Genomic DNA, 26,385 nt, shown 5'->3' on the forward strand with positions numbered 1-26,385 from the left:
GGAAGGAGCATTGATGAGAGAGTGAAATTATACAGCAAGAAAAGGGAGTAAAGGACATGGCAAAGCAAAACACCATTGATTAGCGCTTCTTGCCATGATATCTGTCAAACATATATCCTCAAATTAATCAAAAACATCACAATACCATTAATTTAAATCGGATTAGGTGTACATTTTCCGATGTTATGGTGTTCAGTCCAATACCAGTTTGCTGTATTGCTGTAGCCAATCTTTGGCCTTCCTTTCAGATTTTCAAACTACGATCATTCACTTTTTTCACAGTTTTTTTTAAAGTTGAGCCCACCAGGCAGTGCAAGCTTGGAGCACAGCCTCTGTACCATGTCTTTATTGGACGGCTTCCTTCCATTGCTCCCTTTTAGTAAACTACTTAATTTTGCTTAAGTTCCATGAGAGTGCATGTGTTTCCCAGCTCTTTTCCTAACGTGGTTCTCTCCCAGGTCAAATGCCCACCCAGTGCTCTATATTGCTATCTCCCTCATGTGGTTCTCCCTCCAAGACTCACTGCTTACCCCGCACTTGCTTTTCTCACTTTTGTGTTTTTCCTCAACCCCTTGTTGCTCTCCCTCATGTGCTGCTTTTTCCCTCCTCTGCCCACTTCATGTTGGTCTCCCACACCTGTTCCACCATTGCATCCTCCTTTTTTTTTAGGGGGGCACGCAGCAAGGCAGCAAATCACTGCTGGCAACCCGTCTTTAAAAAAAGCACTTTTGCACTACTTCTTTTTAATTTTTATATTTAGAGATCGATCTCAAATTGGTAAATAAAAATATTGCACCCACATGCATGCCTTTAAAATGATGTGGCCATGTAAGCGCAACTTTATCCTTCTTTTTTTTACTTTTGGCAGTCCTGCACAGCATCTTGCTCATGCTGTATAGCATCACAGAGAGGCACCAGCAAAGTCAATAGGTCAGAAAAGTGAGACCTACTGCATTTACCAATGCTTGTTTCACTTACCACTTTATCACCATTTCAAGCAAAGTTGCACAATAAAATAACCAATTTACAGCCCTCAATTCGAGTATCCCATAAATGTCAATGGGCCTGATGATAGCAATTCTGAGGCAGGGGAAATAAGGGAATTTCTTCAGGGGTACTCAGATAATTGAGGCCTCAGTAACATGAAAATATGGCCTTTTTTTGTTTCTTGCATTGTATACTGTAATGTCGTTACACACTGTGCAACATCACATGCAAGACTTAAAAACATCCAAAGGTGATTTAGAAGGAAAACCATAACATAACTCCAACTTAGCCAGAAGTGTAATTGGTATTTCTACGCAGCACAATAAATTCTCAGGTGTTGATCCCAATTTATCCTGCTTAGGCCGTCCATGGCGCCTTGACTCTGCACAGGCTTAAGTGTTTAAACACAATGGATTGTAGGCAGTCTAGGGTCAGTGATGCAAGCAGCAGATAAATGAGTGTGTTAGTTGTATGTGACAAATTCTCACCGGAAAATCAATTTCACTTTCTACAACGTCACCACTTAAGTCAACATTTTGAAAAAGTGATTAGGACGCTAAGACTGCTCCACCTTGTTTTTAGGACCCCGCTGACCACGTGGAAGTCAGAACGCACGCTATCAAATCCACACAAAGGCAAATGCTGGATATGCTTAAATGCATGAATCCTTTTTATTGTTTTAGTACAATCCATTCCAATGTTGATAGTTTATGTCTTCCATTACAGACAGGGATCAAGCATATGCAGATCAGTCTCTGTCCCACAATAAGAGTCCTGTTCATACAGCTAGGATGCATCCCATAGGAAGAGGGCAATAAGCAACCACATGCATGGTTCGCCACATGCATGGTTTGCCACAATGGAACCTTATCACTGAGGATCAACTTGAGTCCCTTATGCACATCAGGATGTGCCCCGTGTCTGGACCTACCCACACCGACACAGCCACACTACTTTGATCTTCTTTACAATTCGCAGGGAGTGGAATTTACTTCCAGATAGCAAATGGCCTGTTGTTTTGACCCCCAGTTTTGTTGGGTGCAGGATCACTGACTCCAGTGTTAATTCCTGGAAAATCCAGCTGGTTTAACCCCTTCGGTGCTGATGACGGCTCCCGGTCGTCATCAGTTAAGGTGGGCGTGTGCTGATGACGGCCGGGAGCCGTCATGACCACGCCCGCGATCGGAATGTGCTGCACAGGCACAGAATTCCCTCCACAGCCTGGGGGTTAATCACTTTGGGCTTCAGTTGCAACCACAGTCGCGGCTCTCCTCTGGACCCGACCGGCTTCTTTTTCTGGAAAGGGAGAGCATACAAAATGGTCCTAGTTCCTTCCTGTGCAGACGCATAGAGCTCATTTGTGCAGCAGGAGCAGTGGCACTGGGTCCAAGGAATGTAAGGTACCTGTTATACTCCAAACATTTTTCCTAATTTACTGTGGTGGGAGGAGGAGTCGGGCATTTTCCCTGTTTGCACTATGGCCTTGGGATACCCTATTTAACCCATTTCTCCAGTGGGTGTCATTGTTCAGTTAGGGGCCAATTCACAAAGGCATGTAAGGGTACGTAAAAGAGTACTTTTGCGAATCACCCTAAAACCAAAATGGCAATAGAATGAGATTATTCGGGTCATATTCATACATAATTAGTACAAATAGACAAAACTGTGAGATCTTTGCACTGTTACCAACAGGGAGAGGGGGATTTGGGGCTGATTGACAAACATATGTATGAGTATGTAAAAGACTACTCCTGTAGTACTACTTCCTGTTCTCATAAATGCTTTTGTAAATTATCCCCTTAGTGCCTGCACATCTTCGGCGCCAGTTAGTAGAGTGCTGTTTGATATCGCCGCCACCTCACAGGCTCCGCCCACCCCTCCAAAGCTCTAGCTTCAGGCAAGAGCAACACAAGCCAGGCTGTGGGAGCATTGCCAAGCATGTGTTGGGAAGCCTGTCCTAGTCACACCAGACTGCAGTCATTTAATTTGCCTTCCACATAATGAGCTTTTAAAATTCACAGTCTTCCTAATTCTAACATTTAAAGAATGCAATTTGAATCCCATTCAGGGAATTTCAGCCTGCTGTTGTTTCTTTTCTGGTAATGAAAAAAATACTACAGACAGCTATTTAAATGCTGGGACACTGAATGTGGAATTTCATGCTGGCTGGCAATGCATTCCCATACGGAAGCCAAACCAGTGAATGCAAATAGTTTGTGCTGGTGAAATAATGGATTCATTGGACGCGCTAGTTTATACCGTAGGCAGTCTGTACTGGCTGCCATTTGAGGCCATCAGAATGTGTAGACCATGGTGTCTACTCATTCTCAGCTCCTCTGTGAGCCAGTACCCTTAAGCATCATGGTCTCTTTGCAATGGGAATGGGCCTCTGCAGGTTTTTTCTAGCTTCAGGCCAGCGTACCAGTATGTCTCCGCTTTGAAGTCAAGGATGTGGATTTCTCACTCCTCAGCCCCCAGCGCCCCCGTCCCACCACACAGTGTGCTCAATTTCATGTCGTTCAATTAACAATTAGCGTTAAAACACTCAGGGCCCAATTCACAAGGCCATTTAATCCATGTATGTTCATCTAAGATTCATAAATAGTTTAACTTATGGGTGGAAATAAACTTTTGAAATTCACAAAAGGCTCATCTGAACTTTAAGGGATATCCTATAAAGTTTTTGCGCATCCCCAAACTAACAAACACGTTTCTGGGTATCTAAAAAACTCTCCGACACCTTTTCCCCACACTGAAAACAGTCTAAAATGTACTCTAGTCAAATTCAGAAGCAAATAGGGTTCTGCGGTAGGAATGGTAAGGAACACCCCCAAAAATTGGTCGGATGTATGGAGGAGGATTTTTCATGGGTTAAAATATATTCTCTTTAAAGGAAATAAATGAGAAGTGCAATTGCTCTAATGTGAATGCGTTTGTGTTTGTAGAATTGTACATTATGCACCATCATGCAGGAACAACTATTCTTGTTACATCCAATAGGCAGACAGAAGTCAGCAAATTTTAATCATCTCAGCTACTTCAAATATTACACCGATCTCAAAGGGCTTTGCAGTAGTGTGCCTTGTCCTTTTTACTGTTCCATATTAACATAAATGGTCTGGCCCAGGGGTTAGTGGCACATAACATCCAGTTCCAAATGTAGGCAGGTGACATCCAACTACACATCTGTTTGAATATTTCAGAGCAAAAACATCACTTTACACCTATCTAGTGTGTGCAATTGAATGAATGAAAGCTGCATGAGGAAGAACACTTTGAAGACCAAAACAGTGACAAGAGGAGACCTGTCAAACAATAGCCTTCATTTCATATGGGCATTTGAAGTAGAAGTCATACCGACCTCTACTATTTCAGTACAGAGCAAAGAAGTATGGTGCAAGGAAATACATTTTATGATCAACAAATTACAATAGTGGTGGAAAATATCAACTTTCAACTCATGTTACTGAAAAGGATCTTTGCTCTGCTTTGGTCCACACCTCATTGAATTGGTCTCGTTACAGATCCCCCGCATGCATTCCGTTACATTTGGGGGAGGGCTTTTTGCTATATAGCGTCGTTTGGTTGGAATACCCTCCTTCTGCATAGCCATTCCTGTTCCAATTACAACAATAAAAAAAAAACTGCTGAGTAGATGTGTATTTTAGAGTTTCTCATGTCGGGGCAATTACAGCGCAGAGCTGAGATATCCCTATTGGGAAGAATCGCGCGGGAGATCAAATACTTAAGACATTATTGGTCTTTTGTGTATGCCAGAGATCCTAAGAAAACATTTGCAAATGTTCACAACCTTCAAACTCATGCAGCAAGACTCTGCCTCAAATTAAAGAAATCAGATCATATCTCCCCAGCCTCAAAGGACCTTACTTGCAGCCAGAAGAAGAGACTACCTGCAGGAAACATCCATACTCCACAAACCCAGCAGGAATTCAAAAGCTTTCAGGATTTCTCATGCCAGGTTTAACCAAAAGAATCACATAAGGAGGTTAAAGGGATTGTGTTAAATTCACAACTCACTGTGATCAGACCTCAGAAACATTCACTAGTCCAACAGCGTTCAAGATAGTAATACAAACAATCTGTTCTAGAAGGTTTTCACATCTTACTAGTCAATCTTGGGATTTCTTATGCCCAACAGTAGGGATGAGTCCCAAAGAGCACAATTCAACTGTGAACTTTTTTTTAATTTTAAGTTTGCTGTGTTCAAATCCTAAAGTTTTAGAGAATAGAAACAGTTTGAATATAAGTTTATCTTTGTTTTAATATGCTTATGTAAAAACATACTTAGCTGTGCTGTGTTGTGCAGCGGTCGCATCTCCAGAACCTACTTATTCATTTATGTAAAGTACATACATTAAAAGGATTGTAGTTTTACTTCAGTTATATATTATTTTCTTAGTAACAAAGAAACAAAGTGATTTAAATAAAAGCTCCAATTAAATACTTCGAATATCCACGTTGAGCGTCATTATAGCGACTGGAAAGGCAAAGTATTGGAAAAAGAAAACTTTTAAAGGCCTAATTGACAATGGGGCGCAATAACATTATACAAAATGGACCTCTAGACTTAAAGCAGATAGTCTTGGTGACATCAGAAAAATGGGTAATAATAATGATATTTTGGTGGAGATCAAGAGCTATTTTACAACTCGGACTCTAATAAAGATCACATTAGAGACAAAAATACTAAATAAGGCACCAAAGTCCCACTAATGTTAATAAACAGAAAATCTAAATTAGCTCAAATTATCAGGTAAATTCTAAACTAAAATTGGCAAATTTGGTGGAAAGTATTTGGAGCTTTTGTTTCATCAAAGATACACAGAAATAAATGATTTTTAGATAAGATGGATAACAAAGAAAATATTGAAGATTGATCAGCCCAAGCCTAACAGCATGGATCTAGCTGAATTATCAAGTACTGAGTATGGACTTCCATTCTCAGAAAGTGTGAAACATTGTTTACTTTAATAAGTTGTAAAGGAAAAGATGCATCAATTGTAGGTTATTTAATATTACAGAGGTCTTTACCGTCAGTGATCAGTTCTCATGCTGGAAATAAAAGTACAGATTAGATTATTTCGTACTCCTAATAAAATGTTTAGTATTGAAATAAGGGAGTAACATCTTAGCTTATAACTGCTAATTGAGTGGTGGAGACTGACGGTGACATCTGAGGTAGAGTTACTTGAAGTTAAACAAATTTCAAACTTTCAAACAACATTTTTTAAGATTTTAGTTTATCATAGAAAGTCATTAAAGACCAACATATTCCCTTGCAGTGGCTAAATATCCATAAGAAAGATCTCATATAAGTGAGCCATAAATATCTAGCAGGGTATGATGTCTTTCAAAAAATGAGCTTTAAAAGAAGATGGAAAAATGAATTTCTGATTACATAAATTAATTAAACCAATGGTACTTAAAGTCTGGCTTTAAAAGCCACAGTCTTCATGATAAAATATGACTGCGCCTGATCATCATTCTGAGAAATGTACAGCTAAACCCCTTCTGCTTAAAGTCTGTCTCAATCTGTTGCAGTGGTCTGCACTGCCCCCTATATTATTCAGTTTCTAAATTATTCATCTAGCTCATTTCTTGATAGTCATAACATTGGGTATGAGAAGTTACTGATGAGACACTTCAACAGACGGAGATTTTCAGCCATGGGCTGCCTTTTACTAGGCCAGCACAGGATGGGAAGAAATCTGCTGTGCTTTTCTAAGTTTCAAAAGATAAGTTTATTGAGCACAAATGGATATACATCAATACTTCATGTGATTAAACCTCAAAAATTACATAGAGAAGAATATCAATAATAACATATGAGCTGAGTTTAAAAATCCTACTTATGGCAGGAGATCAAAAGGTGAGACTTAAAGGATTAAAAGGTATAAAATCTAAAACGAATATTGAGAGAGAAAATCTGGCAAATAACGGTAATCACAATATAACGAAAGTCATGGTGGCTGAGCAACTTCTTGTACATAGGGAATGAGAGAGAAAGATTTTTTAGCGCTATCATCTAAGAATTGTGTGATTGGAGACCATAGCTGTAAACATTTCTTAGTAAGAGACATAGGAAATACAAAGGTTGTATCCAGTCTATGATTAAGAAATCTGCTGTGCTTTACTGACTCAAAGTCAGAGATCCTGCTCCAGCTCTGAAACCCAGGTTATTGCTTTCCATTTGAACTACCACCATGAAACTGGCCATGTTTGCCTTGATGCACAGGACAAAGCTTAAGTAGTCCATTGGCAAGGTTTTAATCTTATTTTCTCCTCTAACCATGTGAGCAAAGCAACAGTTCATCTCCTGCACAATCTCCTTTGGATTTTGAAATATTTTCTGGAAGATCATAGAATGTCCAGGGCCTTTAATTTATTCGACCAAACACTGATGAATGCAATTGCATCTACATGAGGCTGCCAGCAACAGCCATGGGTGAGGCCCACAGAATGAAGGTCTATGAGACCTGCCTGATTCTGGGCCTGAAACGTATGTGCCACACAGCATGTTAGCTCTTAGGTCAGCGTTCTAGCCACCAATCTAGCAAAGGGTGAATGTTTTAATGCTGAATCTTCTCTTTAAACCTTGTACAGATGTGCAGCAGAGTACCTTTCAAAAATATTGACTGCATGTTAACAGAATAGACCAGTGGTTCTTAACCTGTGGTAGGGCTCGCGACTGCTTAGAAAATTAAATTATATTATTAGATTAATAAAGTGCATATGAGTAAAGCAGCAAAAATGTAAATTGAAAATGTTTAAATGTTCCGTAAATGTTAAAGAATTTGAGACTAGAGGCTAAAATTCAGTAAGTATGCAAAGTTTGATTCTTGGAAGCAGTGCAAGTGCATTAATCAGAATGTAGAGTGGTCTCAATTGAATTTAGAAAAACTCCAACATTCCCATTAAAATTTTAATTTAGATTTGTTTTTATATTTGTTTGTAAATGAAATACAAAATGTCATCATTTGTTTATTTGTTTGAGGAATGCTTATTTGAGTGTTATTTGTGTATTGTTTTGCAGTTCAAATCATGGAAAATACTTAGGCCGGGGTCCCCGACTTTCAGTGATAACTCAGTGGGGGTCCCCGGAATCCAATAATGATTCAGTGTGGGTCCCCAGATTCCACCATTGATTCAGTGGGGTTCCTGGATTCCAGCAATTATCAAGTGGGGGTCCAATGAGGTCAAAAGGTTAGGAGTCACTGGAGTAGATGACTAAGGTGGGTTTTGTTAAACAGAGCAATCACCTTCACAATGGCAAAAATGAAGAAATTCACTGTGGCGCAATCACTTGCATTATAGAGATTTTAGCAACAACAAAAATTCTATGCTTATTAAATATGTTACAAAACATGGTGCATGTTGCCTTCAATCTAGTCCCCTCTTTGATATCTCAAAATGTGATAAAGTGCATTTTTTCCGATGGGTTGGATCCGTTTTCTCTACGTTTTGCCAAAGTGCAAAACTGCAGCTTTAAGCAAATTACTATGTGACACATGAGAACAAAAAAGCACATGCATTCATCCTCTTTGTATCATTGTAAGGGCTTTGTTAAAAAGTCCCTCATTGCCACTTCACAGAGACTTTATACCAGTTTTTATCTGAACATAATTAACAATGTTTACAGTTGGACAACAAGTGGAAAAATTAATTTGTACCATTTGTTCTGCTTTTATAATAGGAAGAGGAATAAACAGAATTGGATGTATGCTACATGGCAAAGATACTTTTGCAAAAGAGCAAAAATGAAGAAAATGGGCAGTAAAGCCATTTATTAATTATAACTCATTTTGAATAAGCAATAAACATTTTTATAAATAATCATCTGTCTGTGAATAACTCTTTAAAGTAGAACAAACTGACTGTGAAATATTTGTGCTAATTACATGGTAAAACACGAGCAACTATTATATTCTCAAAAATCTTTCCCATTTGAAATGTGGAAGAAAAATATGTATTCCTCTTAATATTGTGTAGATGCAAAATATTGTGAAATCCGTTTGTGTCGTCCTAGACCAGATACAAATATTGCATGCTCCATTCTCTACACAAGAAGCACAAAGTGTGCAAATGGACGTAACATCTCTTTAGCACCACTGACAGGTTCTGTAAAGCAGTTCCAGGTATGTGCAATGGAAGTTTAACTATTATAAGACTGATCAGAATGTACCACCCCTGCAAGGCAGAGTGTGGTCACCATGGTGACAGTCACACGGAGAGCTCCCAAATAGAATGCGTATTAATAAGAATTAGACATTTCACACAAATTAATAGAGTGATATCCATCTTTATGAAATCTTCTGCTTCAATGTTTGATTGCTAATCATCTGCTATTGTGTCCTGGCGCACACGGAATAGTTTCCTTTTAAAGCACTGTGAGCGGAGGAGGTGACAGCCTGTAATTCCAACTCGCTGAGCTATCTCTGCTCATGCCTGCTGTGTAACTGAAGATCCAGTTTCGGAATTGGTGGGACTGGAGAGTAGTTTGACAAAGTCACATGCCATCAAGTTGGCATGCCAGCAAGATCCCCAGGTCAAGGACAGCAGCTTCCTTTAACCCTTTATTAATAACCTCTTTCTTCCACCCAGGGCAGCCATGAGCTCGAGAGACAAGAGTTACCTGGGGACATGACTAGTGAAAGACTTTTGTAACTTTCACCATCACAGCATAATAATTTAATTCATATTTGTAAAGCGCGAACATATTACCCCCTTAAGGGTTTCAAGGTGCTGGGGGCCATCCGGGAGATTAAGTGAGCTATTGCTCAGAGTCACATGGTGCTGGGCAGAGCTGCCGCCGTTGATCGAAATGTGATCCTCGTGCTCCGGAGTCAGCCGCTCTGGCCGTTGCGCCACACTTCTCCACCATCAGTAGCTTCTGTAATTGTCCGGCAATGACTACTTGATTTCGAGTCTATAAATGTGAAGTCAATATTTTAAAACAAATGCTATGTTTTTACTAATTTTTGCTTCCAGCACTAGGGTCCTCCTAGGATTTTGGGGCTACAAAGGGTGACCACCAAATCTAAGGCAGTCAGTGACGTATGAGACAGGTGGTAGCATTCTCTCCTAGCTCTAGTTCCTGGCAAGGACACCAAAGGCAACCACACTAGGCAGACCTTAATCAATAGCAAACCATGGGCTTGGGGAAGGTGTCCAACATAGGCCTAGGAGGGCTGGGTCCATGACATAGTCACACAAAATGTATGTACATATAACCAATCTAAATGAAAGTCATATCTGGAAATCTGGCATGATTCCCGCCCTGCTGAAACAAACGTTACCATTCCCTGGTCTAGGGTGTTTCAGACAGTGCACGGGGCTGACAGGAATAGGCACTTTAGAGGGCGGAAGCAAAGTTCAGATAGCATTGACTGAAAACATCCCGTTGCATAACATTAGCAATAGATGGAGCTGGGCCCGACTGGTCGGGCTGTCATTAATTGTTGTTTTAAATGAGGACCCTGGTGCACAGAACAGCCGGACACACAAGATGATGGACGGAATGTTGCACAATGACAAAACATTCACCCCCAGTCACAGATCTGGGTCTAATCCATCGTTAGTTTGCTCACCAAACCACCCCAGTTCAGACATGGCCATATGCAAATCAGTCTTGACCCTGTGCCTCATGGCAACAGTCCAGCCCGAACTGCCAAGCCATGTCTTCCCTGGACCGGAATCAAGCATCCTAGGACCGGTTTCTGGCCGGGGCACTGCGCTGTAATGATCTGGTTAACCTCATCAGCAGCACTCGATTTAAACAAATGTTTCAGTGCTAGTTTGTTTCAAGTGAAACACAACGTGTCTGGTCCCTGCGTGAATAATCAAGTGGAGACGGGTTTCATGACAGAATCCACTTTTGTTTCTAAATAGTTTCCATACAACTTTTTCTGTCAGTTTAGTATCAATTGTAACAATTCATGAGTTCTGTTGGCTCTTTCTATACAAATTATCAAAAGGTAATTAATTCGTGTGAGGAGCCCTGAATGTCCTCCTTCTCTACCCATATCTGCCTAATTAGTTACTATGGGCCTTTGTGAATCCCACTTCAACGCCCGGAAGTACCTTGCACCCGCACCAGGACATCACTGGGCGCTACCCAGCTTGATCCCATACCACATTCTGGAAAGGTTCCAGGGCTCAGGATGCTGAATTTGCATATGGCTGCATTAGGCTTAGCTGCCATAGCCCCCAAGCACTACTGGGAATGCTTTAAAATCGGGTCACATTCTCGGACAAGCCCTTCTTAGCTCCTTGATGAAGGACAATTGCATCACCCTCAATGACAATAGCATGTGATGATCTGATAATGACGACTTCAGTGCTATCTACCTATCTATTTAAAATCAGGAGAATCAGCACCAAGTAAAATGTTTGTCCTGTCAGTGCTTAATTTGATCCGGTGGTTTCCAGTGCTCAGCACTGGCACTTAATTGGTTTCTTAAGTATCAACACCACACTAATGACAGTCTGCCACATGGTGGTGCTGCTCATCTAATTTGGAGTCAAGCAGAACAGTGGTTGTTTATGAATACAGTATACATGAAAAATGACTAATACCTGCCTCCCCAGCCCTTCCTTTAGTTGGGCGCCTGGAATAATCTTAACTGTCGCCTTTGCTGGTGAGAGAGATTGTTAGTGGTTGTTTTGGTACCGCCATTGGCAGGGATGCCAGGGGCAATGGTTGGTGCAAGCTGATGTGGCCTGCTGGTCAGGGCTGTGGCACTTATTATTTTACTAATTAAGCACTGTGTGGGATGTGTGGATGCGGAAGGAAGAACATGTGTTTGGAAGTAGATATTGAATCAAAAAATCACTGGCTAATGTTGGATTCAAAGAAAGAATGAATGGTGTGCTGAATGTAGCGCTCTGAAGTACATAGGCTCAGAGTGCCCCCTGAGCGGAACTGTGTACTCCGAAAAAGAAACCCAGGAGCGCAATGTCAATTAGAGGGCTTTGCGGCCTCATGGTGTGGCATGAAGCGCTACATAAAGTCTACTACACAAAACAAGAAGTAGCACCTGGCATTGGGAAAGGATGTGGTACAACTCATTGGCTGATTCAAGAGCATTTATGAGTACAGGAAGTGGTACTCTTACATGCCTTGAGAATGGGCCAGGAAACTTCTAACTTCCCATTAGCCCCTTCGCTGCGGGGGTAATTCCCCCACTGCCCTGGGGGGGAGGGGGCGCGCACAGCGCCCACATGCTCATGACGAGCATCGGCTCCCGTGGAACGCTCAGCACAGCAGGGGAGTTCTCCCCGCACCTGAGCGTTCCACGGCTGAGCACCGGAGCACCGTGCCTCATGACAAGCTCGTCATGAGCATGGTAAAGGTTAATAAATGTGCAAAATGCACAGTCCTTTTTATATGTACTAACTGTATATGAATATTGAAGTAGCACCTGGCATTGGGAAAGGATGTGGTACAACTTATTGGCTGATTCAAGAGCATTTATGAGTACAGGAAGTGGTACTCTTACATGCCTTGAGAATGGGCCAGGAAACTTCTAACTTCCCATTAACCCCTTCGCTGCGGGGGTAATTCCCCCACTGCCCTGGGGGGGAGGGGGCGCGCACAGCGCCCACATGCTCATGACGAGCATCGGCTCCCGTGGAACGCTCAGCACAGCAGGGGAATTCTCCCCGCACCTGAGCGTTCCACGGCTGAGCACCGGAGCACCGTGCCTCATGACAAGCTCGTCATGAGCATGGTAAAGGTTAATAAATGTGCAAAATGCACAGTCCTTTTTATATGTACTAACTGTATATGAATATTGTCTGAATATTCCCATATTAATCCCATTTTAGATGTTTTGGGGGCAATGCATAAAGACATGTATGGGTATGTAAAAGAGTGATACAGAAGCACTCTTTTGTGCACCCTGAAATTCCTTTGTGGCGGAGGGGACCTTGGGCCCGATTCACAGAATGAACTTAAGACTCAATCCTAAACTTACTACTATTTTGGTATTCACAGAATGAACTTACTACTTTTTGTATTCACAGAAGTTAGGATTTTGTCTTAAGTTTGTCTTAAGACAAATTTAAGACAGACTTAAGACAGACTTAAGACAGACTTAAGACAAATTTAAGACAGACTTAAGACAGACTTATGACAGACTTAAGACAACATCCTAACTTAAGTCTGTCTTAAGTCTGTCTTAAGTTTGTCTTAAGACAAACTTAAGACAAAATCCTAACTTCTGTGAATACCAAAAGTAGTAAGTTCATTCTGTGAATGCCAAAAGTAGTAAGTACATTCTGTGAATGCCAAAATAGTACTAAGTTTAGGATTGAGTCTTAAGTTCATTCTGTGAATCGGGCCCATGGTGCCCAGGGTCTGGAAGGGAGTTCTGGCACTGAGAAGTATCTTCCCACCTTCGACCTGCAGTGTCTGAAGCTCTGGCGAACAAATGTAGGTTTTGTAAGATTGACTAGCTCTGTTCTCCATTTCATTGAGTGCATTGCATAGTCTCCCTAGCGCCCAGAATGTGTCTAGATTTAAACTGCAAATAATCATGCAGATGTAACCCTGATCCATGTAAAGCAGAAACCTGGCAGACCCATACACATTGTATAAAATAAGAGCTGCGGACACATTGAGCTAGCAAAGTGTCCCTGTGTAATGTAACTGGTGCTCATGTAAAGCGTTCCAATACCTTGGGATGGAGTTTGCGCTACATAAAACTGCAGCAACAAAAAAGAGCACCAATGCACGCATGCACTGAGGATGTTTACTATTATTTTCAAAGCTGCTCAGCCTGATGACAGATTATCAGGCATGATAAATGAAATAATCTGCCTCACAGGGTTTATGGTGATATATCAGCCTATCTCAATAAAGAGTATGCTGTGCTTCCGACGTTGACTAATGTGACGTGTGAGTTTTCCTCCCTGAATTGGTCAATTTAACAAATACTTCATAAATAAACTGAACCATGCAATACAATGATATCTGACTTGTTTTACTAATGCGTTTACAGGAACCTTACTGAGATACATTCACTTAGCGCCCAACTCAAATGGATTCAGCCTAGGCGCTTGTGTTATTTTAGTTTGAGATTTTAGCCAAGGCTTTACGTGGCCTGGGTCCTGCCGGTGCTGAGCACCGGCAGTTCTAAAAAACAGGGGCTGAGGCGGGTCCTTATCGGGCTCTCCATTTTTGCCCTCACTATGAGGGTGAAAAATAAATCTTAACTCTGCAGCACTTCCACCCTTCACTGCCTCTGAGGTAACTTTAAAGAGACTTGTTATAGTTATTTCAGTCTTATTATTTCAAAATGGAACCATTTTCAATGTCCTATACAATGAATACATCGTTTTTGCTTATTTATCTTACGCAACTAAGAACCATTGACAGAGCCAATACTCCTGGCTTGTTGTAGGTATGGTGTTACTTATTGGTTTATATGTCTAGATGCAAAGACAGAAGCAGAAAAATACCAGAGGGGTGGCACACTATGCTAAGCACAGATTTTTAACTTATGTGTTTCTAAGCCACACCCTTAATTATATTGGCCACGCCCCTTTGAGAAATCCCCCCTGTGTTTTTATCCCACTTAAAGCCCTGATTTTAGCACTCTTCAAATGGACATTATTTTAAGTATCGGAAATTAGTTTTCCCAGCAGCATACCTCCTACCATCATGTTCAGCAGGGGAAATTAAATGGCTTAGATGGACTAGAAGATCGTCATGGTCAAGTTCCCAATCACTCATTGGCCTCTCTCCTGGGCCTGTCATTATGGATGAAGACATTTGCTAATTGTAATGGTGGATTTTGTGTATGTTGGGCACATTCGGACCCAACTCCTACAAACACATAAAACATGTAGTTTTATAATATATATATATATATATATATATATATATATGTATATGTATATATATATGTACATATATGAGATTTTGAAGCTCTTAATAAAATAACAACAGTGCCTACATCTAGAGGATTTGTGTCGTCTCTGTTCGCCATTTGCACTGCGGAAGTGCAGAGAATATATATATATATATATATATATATATATATATATATATATATATATATATATATATATGTATATATATATATATATATTCCAAAGCTTCGCCTTTGCACAGGTAGAAGAAAGGACTGTCCAATCCACCAGTTTCAGGAAAGTGTGTTTATTTCAAGTTAGCTCCACTTGAAGCGTTTCAAAGGGCTAGCCTTCTTGTTCACGAGTGCGAGTGTGTTGTGAAAGAAATCTTAAATATAAGTCACATGGTATTGAGTCATACATAGACATGGAAGAAAGACTCGCTGAAGTTTGAACATTGAGGAGCAACATTGCACAAATGCATTGTTTTTGGCAACCAGAGCAGGAAAGTAAATAAATAAATATTGAGGCCATATCATAAGGCAAGACACTTTCTCAAAATCAAAAAACATACGGAACAGCGAAAATTACAGCCTTCCGTGTGATCACGCACAATCAGTCATGGTAGTCAATAAAGCATGCTGTATTCAAATTTCATCAATCGGGCTAGCAGTTTTGGTGAAACACATTTGATCGAACAAAATACAAGCTGTTGCACATAATTAACCATAGTAGCCACTAAATTATGACATAAACGGATTCTATTTCGAGAGGGTTTTAAAGGGGTTTTGCATTGGTGTGGGACACTTAGGGCCAATGGAAGTCCCAATAATTAATTGCAGCCCCAGTGGGCATCACAAAGATCTTGGGCATGACACAATGATCTCGTCTCATATTGCATCACACATATCTCGAGCATAACGTGTCTCATATTTTTCCAATTGGTTATAACCCCAGAGCAAAAGACACCGAAGCCATAAATCACTAGCTTCGGTCCAGCCTCAGCGGGCACCAAATAAAGGTAAAGATCAGCCCAATACGCTGTAACCATCCTGCTAAGTCCAGCCCAAGTGGGAATACTGTCTGGAGTAATGATATTCCAGTCATTCCACTAGTGTCCAGCGAGCAGCTTCTTAATGAGTCCTAATCTGAGTATCTCCCATTCATTACACAACTGTCATACGTATATATAGTGTAATTCTTCTCATGTTCAATTCAGAGCTTCCTGTATGTTACTTGTTACGCATCACGGCTGCCCGTACAGCACATACCTCTGTATTTGCATCGCAACACATAATTTGCACATGCTTGAATTGCAACTATAAATGTGGTGAATGCTTGTTTGGGCTTTGATAAGCTTTGTGAGTTACCCAACTTGTTTCAGATTTCTCTTCCACTTCTAGACTGCCAGTGACTTCCTCACAGTCTAGCAGGGTCAGTCTGGCCTACACGGCAATCAGGCAGTGCCAGAGTCAGTGAGTGGGACATTTTTTCAGCAGTTGGTAGGTCGGTTTAAGGGTCTTTTGGGCTGGTTTTGCTGTTGGTTTTCCTTATATTTCCACAAGCATTGCCTGTAGCAAACACAGACGTATGCACACTCCAACACCTTGTATAATACCCATACAGCCTGTCTTTTTACAAGTTCAAAACTAGCAGGGTTTGCAAATGTGAAACACTTTTTTGCTACCTGGGGGCCATATTACAAAGTGCCCTGGGGAGTAACGCATGTTGGCCCCAGCTTTGAAGCCCCCAGGGCACTTTGGTATTACAGAAAGGTCTGCAGATGCTTGTGCGACCCCTTCTGTAATATAGATAGTGCTGAAGCACATATAGCAGTAGCGCTATACAGCCGCGGTCGGTAGGGGAGTACCTGCTGGGGCGGTGACGTGGGGAGTGGGAGGGGCAGGGTGGGGGTAGTAATCTATGGATAATGGACATTTACAGGTTAGTAAACATATAAAAAAATCAAACGAATTTCGTTGTGTGCACTGCATTCCGAAATGCAATGCAGTGCACGCAACGAAACTCGTAAACATCCATTATCCATAGATTACTACCCCCCACCCTGCCCCTCCCCCTCCCCACGTCACCACCCCGGCAGGTACTCCCCTACCGACCACGGCTGGCGCGATCATCAGACGGCATTCCCTCATTTTCATGGTGGTAAAGCAGCATTATCTTAAAAATCAAAACACACAACATGTTTATACACAAAAGACACGAAAGGTTGGAAGTACACGTTCCACACGTTAGACACAGTGATAGAGGATACAGAGACAAGTGTAGTAGAAGCACCATAAAAGCTTGCTTTAAAATGTGAGATAAAGAAAACACATTTATAAGACAACACAAATATATTTAAATGAGTTGTGATAATGACTTTTTAATTCATATGTTGCTTTTTAACGTACATTGCTGAAAATTGTGATGCTAAGTGAGGTGGCCTAGTGTTGTCCATGCTCTTTACTGATATTGCACCAGTTAAAAAATAGGTAAAAAAATGTGTAGCAATGAAGAAAAGCTTGATATTTTGTAATATGATATTAGAGACCCTATATTTAATGAAATATTAGAAACAGTTTTTGAAGGATGAAATTAGAAAACCATGCATTTTTATGAATATTGTAAAATGTTGTGGTAGTAGGGCTTTTCTAACGTTAGTTATTTTTATGTAATAATAATTTGTGAAAATGTATACATTCATTTGAATTGATTTAATTTCATTATATTTGAAGTGAAGTTAGAGCTCATCTCATTTAAACGTGCAAGGCTAACGCAAAGGCCTTCTTGAAATGTTTTTTTCTCTAGTGCTGACCTTTCCCCTGTCTTAAACAATGGATCATTCTTTACAAGTGAAATGTTAACTATTTGTCCTATAAGTTTCTCCAACGTTCACCATAAAATATTCCTGTGGGAATACAATTTCAGCCGTGCCTATGGATAGTGTAGGTTGTATCTTTTAATTTGACACTAGGCTTGTGTGAACTCACAAACTTTCGTTTCTCATGACTAGCCTGGGAAACCAGCTTGATGTTTCAACCATCTCAGGGGATATGATGTGAACATGGGCATGTGATAGTCTTTTGATGGTGGTGTGATGCCATGCCACTGGACATTGCCAAAAACTCAATAAAAGAAGAAATCCCAAAGGAGGAGAATCAAACGCCATGGATTTTTGCTTCTTGACAACCGGCATTTAGATGTTCCTACTTAAGACCTGGATGCAATGCTGATCAGTCTTTTACTTTAAACTGTTTGTCAATGCTACAACTGGTAGTTGATGGACTGAGATCTTCTTTACCAAACTATTTCTATTTTTTCAATTTCTCATTATATCTTTAGCTCTGAGCCAATGGGCTCGCCCCTAATGGACTTTAAGTCTGAACTTTCCCCCTTTTTGTAAGATCTGAGCTGTTAAAATTTGAACTGTCCTTGTGCCATAATGGTAGAGGGATTCTGTAACTCTGTAAATGGAATTTCATAACTATTCGATAAAGATTTGCCTAATGTTTTGTGCTTTAATGCAAGTTGTGGTGTTCTTGACCGAAGTCCTTAAGAAATTTCTCATTTTAATAAATTTTGATTCTTTAATACAATAACCAAATTAATCTAAATCTTGTCTATTATTCAGTCTTGTTGGTTCTTCCATTTAAACTGTGCTTCTGTACTGATGTTTTGAATGCATTATAGGGAGAATCAATGAGCTCTATCAGAATATCAGGTATTACTTTGTTTATTCTGTGTCACAATTGCTGAGCTTTTGGTTTGCAGAATCCTCACTCGACTTTACTTCTTTAGGAGGTGGGGTCTTCCAGTTGCTATTCTTTATTTCTACAGTATGATCTTAAGAGTGGTGTATCTAAATCTGATTTCAAATCTGTGAGTTGGCTGTTAATTAATGGTCCTCATTCGACAGCTAACATGGAGTTTGGGCACCCTAATTTCCACCCCTCCTATCAGCGGAGAAAGAATCATCAGATGATCATTGCCTCTGTGGTAATGGAAACGCTTCAGACTGCCAAATCGTAGAGGGCCCATTACGGTTAGAGTAGTAAGGAGAGTAAGGGTATGTATAATAGTTTATGCATGGCTCATGCTGCAACAGGAGCATGGCCCGTGCAAATTAGTGATTTCCTTTGCCTCTGCACCTGCGCCATATTATATATGAGGGCCCAGAGACAGTAGCGGCTCGTAGAGGGAGTGTTGCGGTGGTGAGGCAGGGTGGGGGAGGGTCAGGGTGAGGGTAGTACACTCTGGCATATGGACGACTGGAGGTAAGTACATGAATAAATAAATAAAACGAATTACATTGCACAAGCTGCAACACAAATGGTGTTGCAGCACGTGCAATATAATTCACTTTATTTATGTATTTATTTACCTAACTACGATAGGCCATATACCGGAGTTTACTACCCCCCACCCTGCCCTTCACCCGCACCACCCCACTGCCCCACAACACTCCCACTACGAGCCGCTACGGCACAGAGACAAAGAAGCTGTCTGGAGGCGCATTTACAGTGCACCCCCAGGATAGCAGGCCTCTACAGCAGGGAAAGGGGGTCCTATGGATCCCCTAGACAACCCCTTGCAGGCAAGTACAGTCACTCACTGCACCCCCTTGCAAGGAGATCTCTCATCTTTCTTAAAAGTGCAGGCGGCTTGCCACCTGCACTATGAAACACAGAGCGGCTGCCTCAAAACCACTCCACTTTTCACATGAATGCGCTGCCCCCAGGGCAGTGTGGGTTCACGGCTGCCCTTGGGGCAGCCCATTCCCTTTATTAGGATGCACTTTCCCTGTTTACACCCAGTGCACTAGTTTTAAGGTGCATTGTGGTTTAAACAGGGAAAGTGCGCCCTGTCCATAGTATGGCCCCCGTTGATATCCCTCTATTTTTTGTTCCAGCTCTACCCAGCAGTCTAGCAATAGTGAAGTGAAAAGGGATTCAAGGTATATAAAATGCTGTCACCCATCTAGGTAATATTGTGGGCAGGTCAGTTGTGACAAGTTTATATAATATATGGTGGCACAATCTGTGTAACTTCTTTGGCATTTGGACCGCTTGTGACACCAGAAATCGCCTGTAATTATAAATTAAATTAGAGTTCTGATTTCAAACATGGTTTATAAATTCAACACTAGAAATGAGGGATGGGGCTTGATTTCTTCTAGATTCCTTTCACGTTCACCCATAAAGCTGTCTGTCTGGGGCACTTAGTACGTTTTGGTACACAATGCACATGCATCCGACTCCTTACTGTTTTTTTTTTGTTTTTTTGGTCAGTGTTCTATTTCTTTATTTTACAGATACATCCTCAGAAGATATTTTGAATCATAGGGAGAGCTGACCAAGTAATGAAGAGTAGAAAGAGGTGATCACTTAGTGCTCAGAAGTAGGACCAGGGCTTCGCTGCTCTATATCACCACAGAGAAGCACGTCAGTATTTCTTCTGGGGCCCAGGTTATATTGTTCAAACGGGCAATTCCGGTCGTTTTCTGGCAGCACCAGCTCATCGTTCAATATAAAAAAAACACTGGAGACTGCTGTAGCCTGCAGCGCCACCTAGTGGTGGCTTCCATTACCTGCCTCATCATGAATGTATTACAAACATTTTTAAGGCCTGCTTTGGTGATCTATAAATCCATTTTTTTCAGAGGCGACAACGGACCTTGAAAATGGCAGGATCCGAGACAAACAGCCCCAGCTGCCCCCACTCTCCCCCCAGCCCCAGCCCGGCTCTGGTCACAGACACACTCTGTGACTTTCAACATCTATAACATATACAATGGGTTACTTTATCGGTCATAGAAAGCAGTCATAATATGTTAGTGTTTATAGACCGAGAAAGCTTTTCAGTTATTTTATTTTACGACAAAAATATTTTTAAATGGTCTGTGTGCTCATAACTTCGAACCGAAAAGCACATTGTGGCGATTAAGTCGACTGAGCTGCAATGTACAAGTCTATTTATTTATAAAACCTTTGCGAACATTCATGTCTGGAGGTTTGGCATAAGGGGTCGGTAAAATAGCCCCACTGCTTGTTTTCATGCACTGTCTACTTTAGGGGTTTAAGCTGTGTTTCCAACAGGTTTTATGCGTTTTCTTTCGTTTTCCACTAACGTGTGGTGTACACTTTTCATCTGAACATCAGCAGATTTGGCTCTAGCAGCGTTTGTGTCTCAAGCCTCTAGCCTATTGACCTCAACAAAGGATGACTTAGGCACAGACATTACTTCTGCTCTGCTCAACCTGCATCAAACGTGTACTGGATTTTTTTCTCAATTAATTATTTTAAACTTTCAAATATAGAAATTAAAGTACTTTTTCCTCAAACATGCAAGAAAAACATGCATTTTGCAAAGTACCTACATAACAATATATGTTACTGTGGTAAGTGTTAGAATTTCAACATACTGAGGTATTCGGAGAGGTGGAGAGAGGCTAAAAAACAGGAATACCACCTGGAGCTTATTTATTTATTTAGGGGCATATTATCAATAACGGGCGTTACATTATCGCCGTTTTTATCGGCAGGAAACTGCCGATAAAGCGGCGATAATGTGCTTGATAAAATGCTCTATGAATTCCAATCAAAGCCCATGTTAGCTCTGAAGACATTCCAATCGAAGCCCATGTTAGATGTGAAGACATCTAACATGGGCTTCGATTGGAATTCATAGATCATATTATCAAGCACATTATCGCCGCTTTATCGACAGTTTCCTGCCGATTTAAGCGGCGATAATGTAACGCCCGCTCTTGATAATATGCCCCCCAGTTACTTAAAATAACGTGGGTTTTTTTTACAAACAGATTGACAAACGAACTGCATACAAAATGTTGTAGATTAAAATATATACTTTAAAAAATATATATGATTTTGGCATGTGCCCCACTCCTGATCCTGGATACGGTAACCCCAAAGGAAGCTTCACCATGCAATGGACAGTCCAACATTACAAGGGAAGTGCTCGTCTCTAGATCCGTCTCACAGGCACAAGTATTTCACTGATTTCTGTAGAGTCACCCCCAGCTGCCTGTAATGACGCTGAGTTATACCTGGCCAACCTTTATTTCCATAAATGTCCATATTTTGTGCCCAAAAGACTAGTATATTTGTTTCAGAGACAAAAGACCAGTAGATAGTCTTGGAAAGCAGAGAGTTTGGACAAGTCTTTCCCCGTGATTCCTTTTTCCAGTTCACATTTTATTTTAACTAAATCTTTCAAGAGACTCCCCTTACATCCAGGGCATAAGTCAAGGTTATACGCGGGTAGACGGCGTATACCCTCTCTTTTCACAGGGTCGACGCTGCCTACCCCGCCAAGATGTTGGGCCCCACAGAAATATGCTGAACTTGTCCCGGTGTAACTTTCAGACACTGTACTGTAAGCACCCACCAGAACTCCAACTGCAGCCACGAACTACTGATTATTTTACATTTTTAATGCTAAATTAACTTAAAAATGTCACTTAAAAGGTATAAAGACACTGTAAACAAGCTATTAAAAGGTCGGAAAACTGAGATGTTATCTCCTCTTCAGTAGATTTGATAGAAGAATGGTAGATTTAACAAACAATTTTTGTTGTGTTAGTAGTTTAAAAAATAAAAAAGAGTGTCTTCCCTATACACCAAAGCTAAGAGAACTCCATTAGCTTTCACTGCCAGACAAATTCTCTGCAAAAACCTGCTGCATGAGATGTTGATGGTTCATGATGGTAAAGCACCATACCAGCCTTCTGAAACCAAGACAACAGGAGGGAGCCACAAAATCACAGCATCGGCAGACAAGGAACCAGGAGATGCAAAAAGGCACAAAATAGGCACCAAGGCTTCTTCTGCCATGAGTCAAAGAGGTAGAATGCTCTCCTGGTAAATGTCCACTTGCTCCAACAAACCTCTGCTTCAGAAAAGAGGCAGCTCTTAGACCACACCTAATCAACATGTTACTTTGTGATCACAATGCTAAAAAGTCACCTTAAACCACCAACCTGGTCCAAAATTCCTCAGCCCTGGGCACCTACCAGACTTCCTCTGACACTTCCCTTTTCAGAGATGTGCTCACCTGCTCCTTTCCCCGGTTGTAATATACCATGGCTCTACTGTAAGCTCTTTGGTGCTTTGTAGCTGGGTTCTCTCTATAAAACGCAACATACATACATTTAACTAGAGGATAAAATTGACAGGGATGTACTGGATTGTCCTGCCAATTGTATCGATTAAGAAAAAAAAAGAGGACTTTGAGCCGATAATGCAAAGTCATGGCTAGCGCAGTCAGGAGATAGGTCCTGGCATCATTTTGCTATAAGTGTTCATGGTGCACTAAAATTCAATGAGATGGTGTGTGATTCAGTGACTTAAAGTTCAAGCTGTGAAACTGGTTATCTGAGGGGTAATCCAAACATCACCATCTTGGCAACTCATGCGCTTCTCAGCAAATCTGACTAACTCCCAATGCCTCACTTCTTTGGTGTGTCCCATGAATATCGACCCCAAAATATTGATGGGACAAAATATTGAGGACAAAATATGGAAAACAAATATCCAAAGGAATGTCTATATTTTCTCTGCTTGTGATTCTTTTCATTTTTAAAATTTTTGTGTATAAATTTTATGAAGTATATTTGTCCTATTGAACATGGTTTTTAATTGTTTTTTTATAAATACTTATATGAATGATTATTGATTGTGTAATTTTGATTATGTGAATAAATTTGAAACAAGAGTTTTTTACCAAACATGTTTTGTGATATGTCTCAGATATTGTCATAGCTTCTAGTTTTTGCTATTGTGGAATTATTGTCCCCGATGTTCTGTTGTATCTTTGCCTTTCCCGCCCATTTATCTGGCATGCTGTCTATAGTTAGACTCTTTCAGTACCTTTACTGAACTCTGGATACATCCTTTGAAGTCCATTTCTTTAACTGGGACTTTTTCTTTTTGACACTTATATTTTCTCTGCCTAACTCTGCCTATATGTGCCAAAGCGGTACATATGTCATCAAGGTGCATTGATGTGGACTTAGAAATAGTAAGTCTATACTTCCTTATATACAATTATCTTTTCAACATGTTGTCCCTTGATATTCTGTCCTCAATAATCTGGTACCACGCTATTCTGGGGAATCATTTTCAGTAGTGCAATCTACTTCTCTTACGTGTCAAAACCAAAGTCACATAAAAGCAACCTATGCAAAACTATCAAGCACTATTTGAAAAACTCAACATTAGAGATTGCCCCTGCTGAAGAAATAGAAAAGCAACCAGCCTATTTACTATACTTCTGTGACAAAAGTTAAGAAGTTCCTTACATGGCATTCCATGAACCTATACAAATCAAAAAGAGGGAGCCAAGAGAGTGTGTCCACCCGGACACTAGGGGCGGATTCAGTCTCCCCAAATACAGTTAAAGCACATAGAGAATCCACCCACATGTATGATAGGCGAAAAAGAAAGCAGGTTTTGGAATGGCGAGTGTTTCCTACATTGGTGGGATGCACTTAGTGTTTTTTAAATACCCCTCACACACCAATAGGGCCCTTGGTTTCATGCTTCATCATAGGGGTCTTCGCGTCCCTCTACGGAACGCAGCATGCTACTAACCAACGGATATGCGGGAGCACTGATGAAGTCACTACGTGTGGTGTTGGAGGTTGGTGAGTGATAGGGTCGGAAGTGAATGGTTAAGTGAGTGTTAAAAAATACCTGGCATGTGAGGACTAAAACAGTTTTAATATACCTCTGTGCTGGTATTATTAAAAGTTGTGTGATGGAGGCTGTAAGTGTATTTAATGTACACATCCTCCTGTGTGCGTCGATATGTTTCTAAGTGTAAAGCTTCTTCTTCAGGATGGGTGCACAGATCCCTACCCTACTCAGAGGTGACAGACTTCTGCTGTCGCTACACAATTAATATTATGTGTGTAAAATGACAAATGTGCCTATCATGGTAGAAATGACCTTAAAATAAGCGTTGCCTTCAGTAACAATTTGTTAAAATGAAGTCACATTCCTCATGAGCCTGCGAGGGTATTTATGCTTAATAGCACTAAAGTGAGGAGGTACTTCCTGCCAAACAAACGCTCCTGTTGCACGGAGCAGACCCGGATATGAAGGAACCTGCAAGGACTCGGATACGAGGTTGGAGGCTATCTGGAGAGACACAAGCGCGCCCCCTGGCCACCCACCATCGGTACTGCAGGCTGTTAGTTGAGTGACGGGGAGGAAGGGCGTGCCAGGCCTTGCACGAGGCTGTGAGCATCATGTGCATGCCGGAAGCAAGGCTCAGAGGCCCCTTCTCTGGCTCTGACACACCCCTGTGACGGGCGCGCTTGATTCTATCTCATGAGTAAAAATATCACTGGGGTTCACCTTATCAATATGATTTACAATAATTACATTAAAAGAACTGATCCACTATTTTCTATTGTCATTATTTCAATTACTACTAACGGTATGTATTTGACAATGATTGTTTTCACTAAGCTGCTATTATTATTCATTGTTAGTAGCAGTAATGATAATAATAATACGAATACTAATATTGGGTTACTGTTATTGTTGCTATTATTAATTAATATTATTAGTATTATTATTATAAAAAGGAGTATGTAATATTATTTTATTACCATTTATATCATTTTCCTAATAGTATCGTTAGCACTCATGTTATTACTAGTATGTAAGTTACATATTTTAATAATACACATTATTATTGTTGTTACTAGTGTTATTTTATTATTATTAGCAATAATAATAACAATAGTAATATAATGATAATAGTAATAATAATAATTAATTATACAAAAATAGTACCCATAGTGATAATCATGTCAATAGCTTCTATTATTGTTCTCAGTAAATATAAAGCGCCTTCCTCTGTACATAGCTCCTCTTCGGGGCTCCTGCTGCCACCGAGACCTCTCTGGATCAAGCCTGGGCAGACTCCGCTCCCCGTGCCCCGGCGAGGTGGGCACCTGGCTGGGGTCGCTGTGTGGAAAGCACGGGCGCTGCTTCCACGGAAGGGGCGGGGCCCCTCGGTCCCCGGAGCCGCCATGTCACAATTAATTATTGACTGGTAATCGATGCGCGGCAGCGCCTCCCGCGCTCTGTACTTGTCTTCATGTCCGATCGATCCCGTCCATCGCGCGCTGGATTCATCTGAATTACACTTACCGGCCTCGCGCGCGCCCGGTGAATATTTTATTGGTCTTTAAACTCAGAGCGAGAATGAAAGGCGCTTTTCGTCAGCGTTGAATGCCCCGGCCGCTTCCGGGACGTCGGTGACACCGAAGGTGCAGTTTACGTTCGACGTCAGACACCATACCTCGCACACGCACCACACGCACCTTACCACAACATGATGACGTGTCAATGAGGGGAGAGTGGGGATTGCGGCTGGATCAAGTCTGGACGGGGTAGGACTGAATATTATGGTTCTTGTATAGAGGAGGGTCATTGTATTGTATTGAATATTGTAAGTCATAAGTGAAACCAGGCGAATTCCCTCTTTTTG

This window comes from Lissotriton helveticus, chromosome 10, assembly GCF_964261635.1.
Source record: "Lissotriton helveticus chromosome 10, aLisHel1.1, whole genome shotgun sequence".
NCBI classification, from domain to species: domain Eukaryota; kingdom Metazoa; phylum Chordata; class Amphibia; order Caudata; family Salamandridae; genus Lissotriton; species Lissotriton helveticus.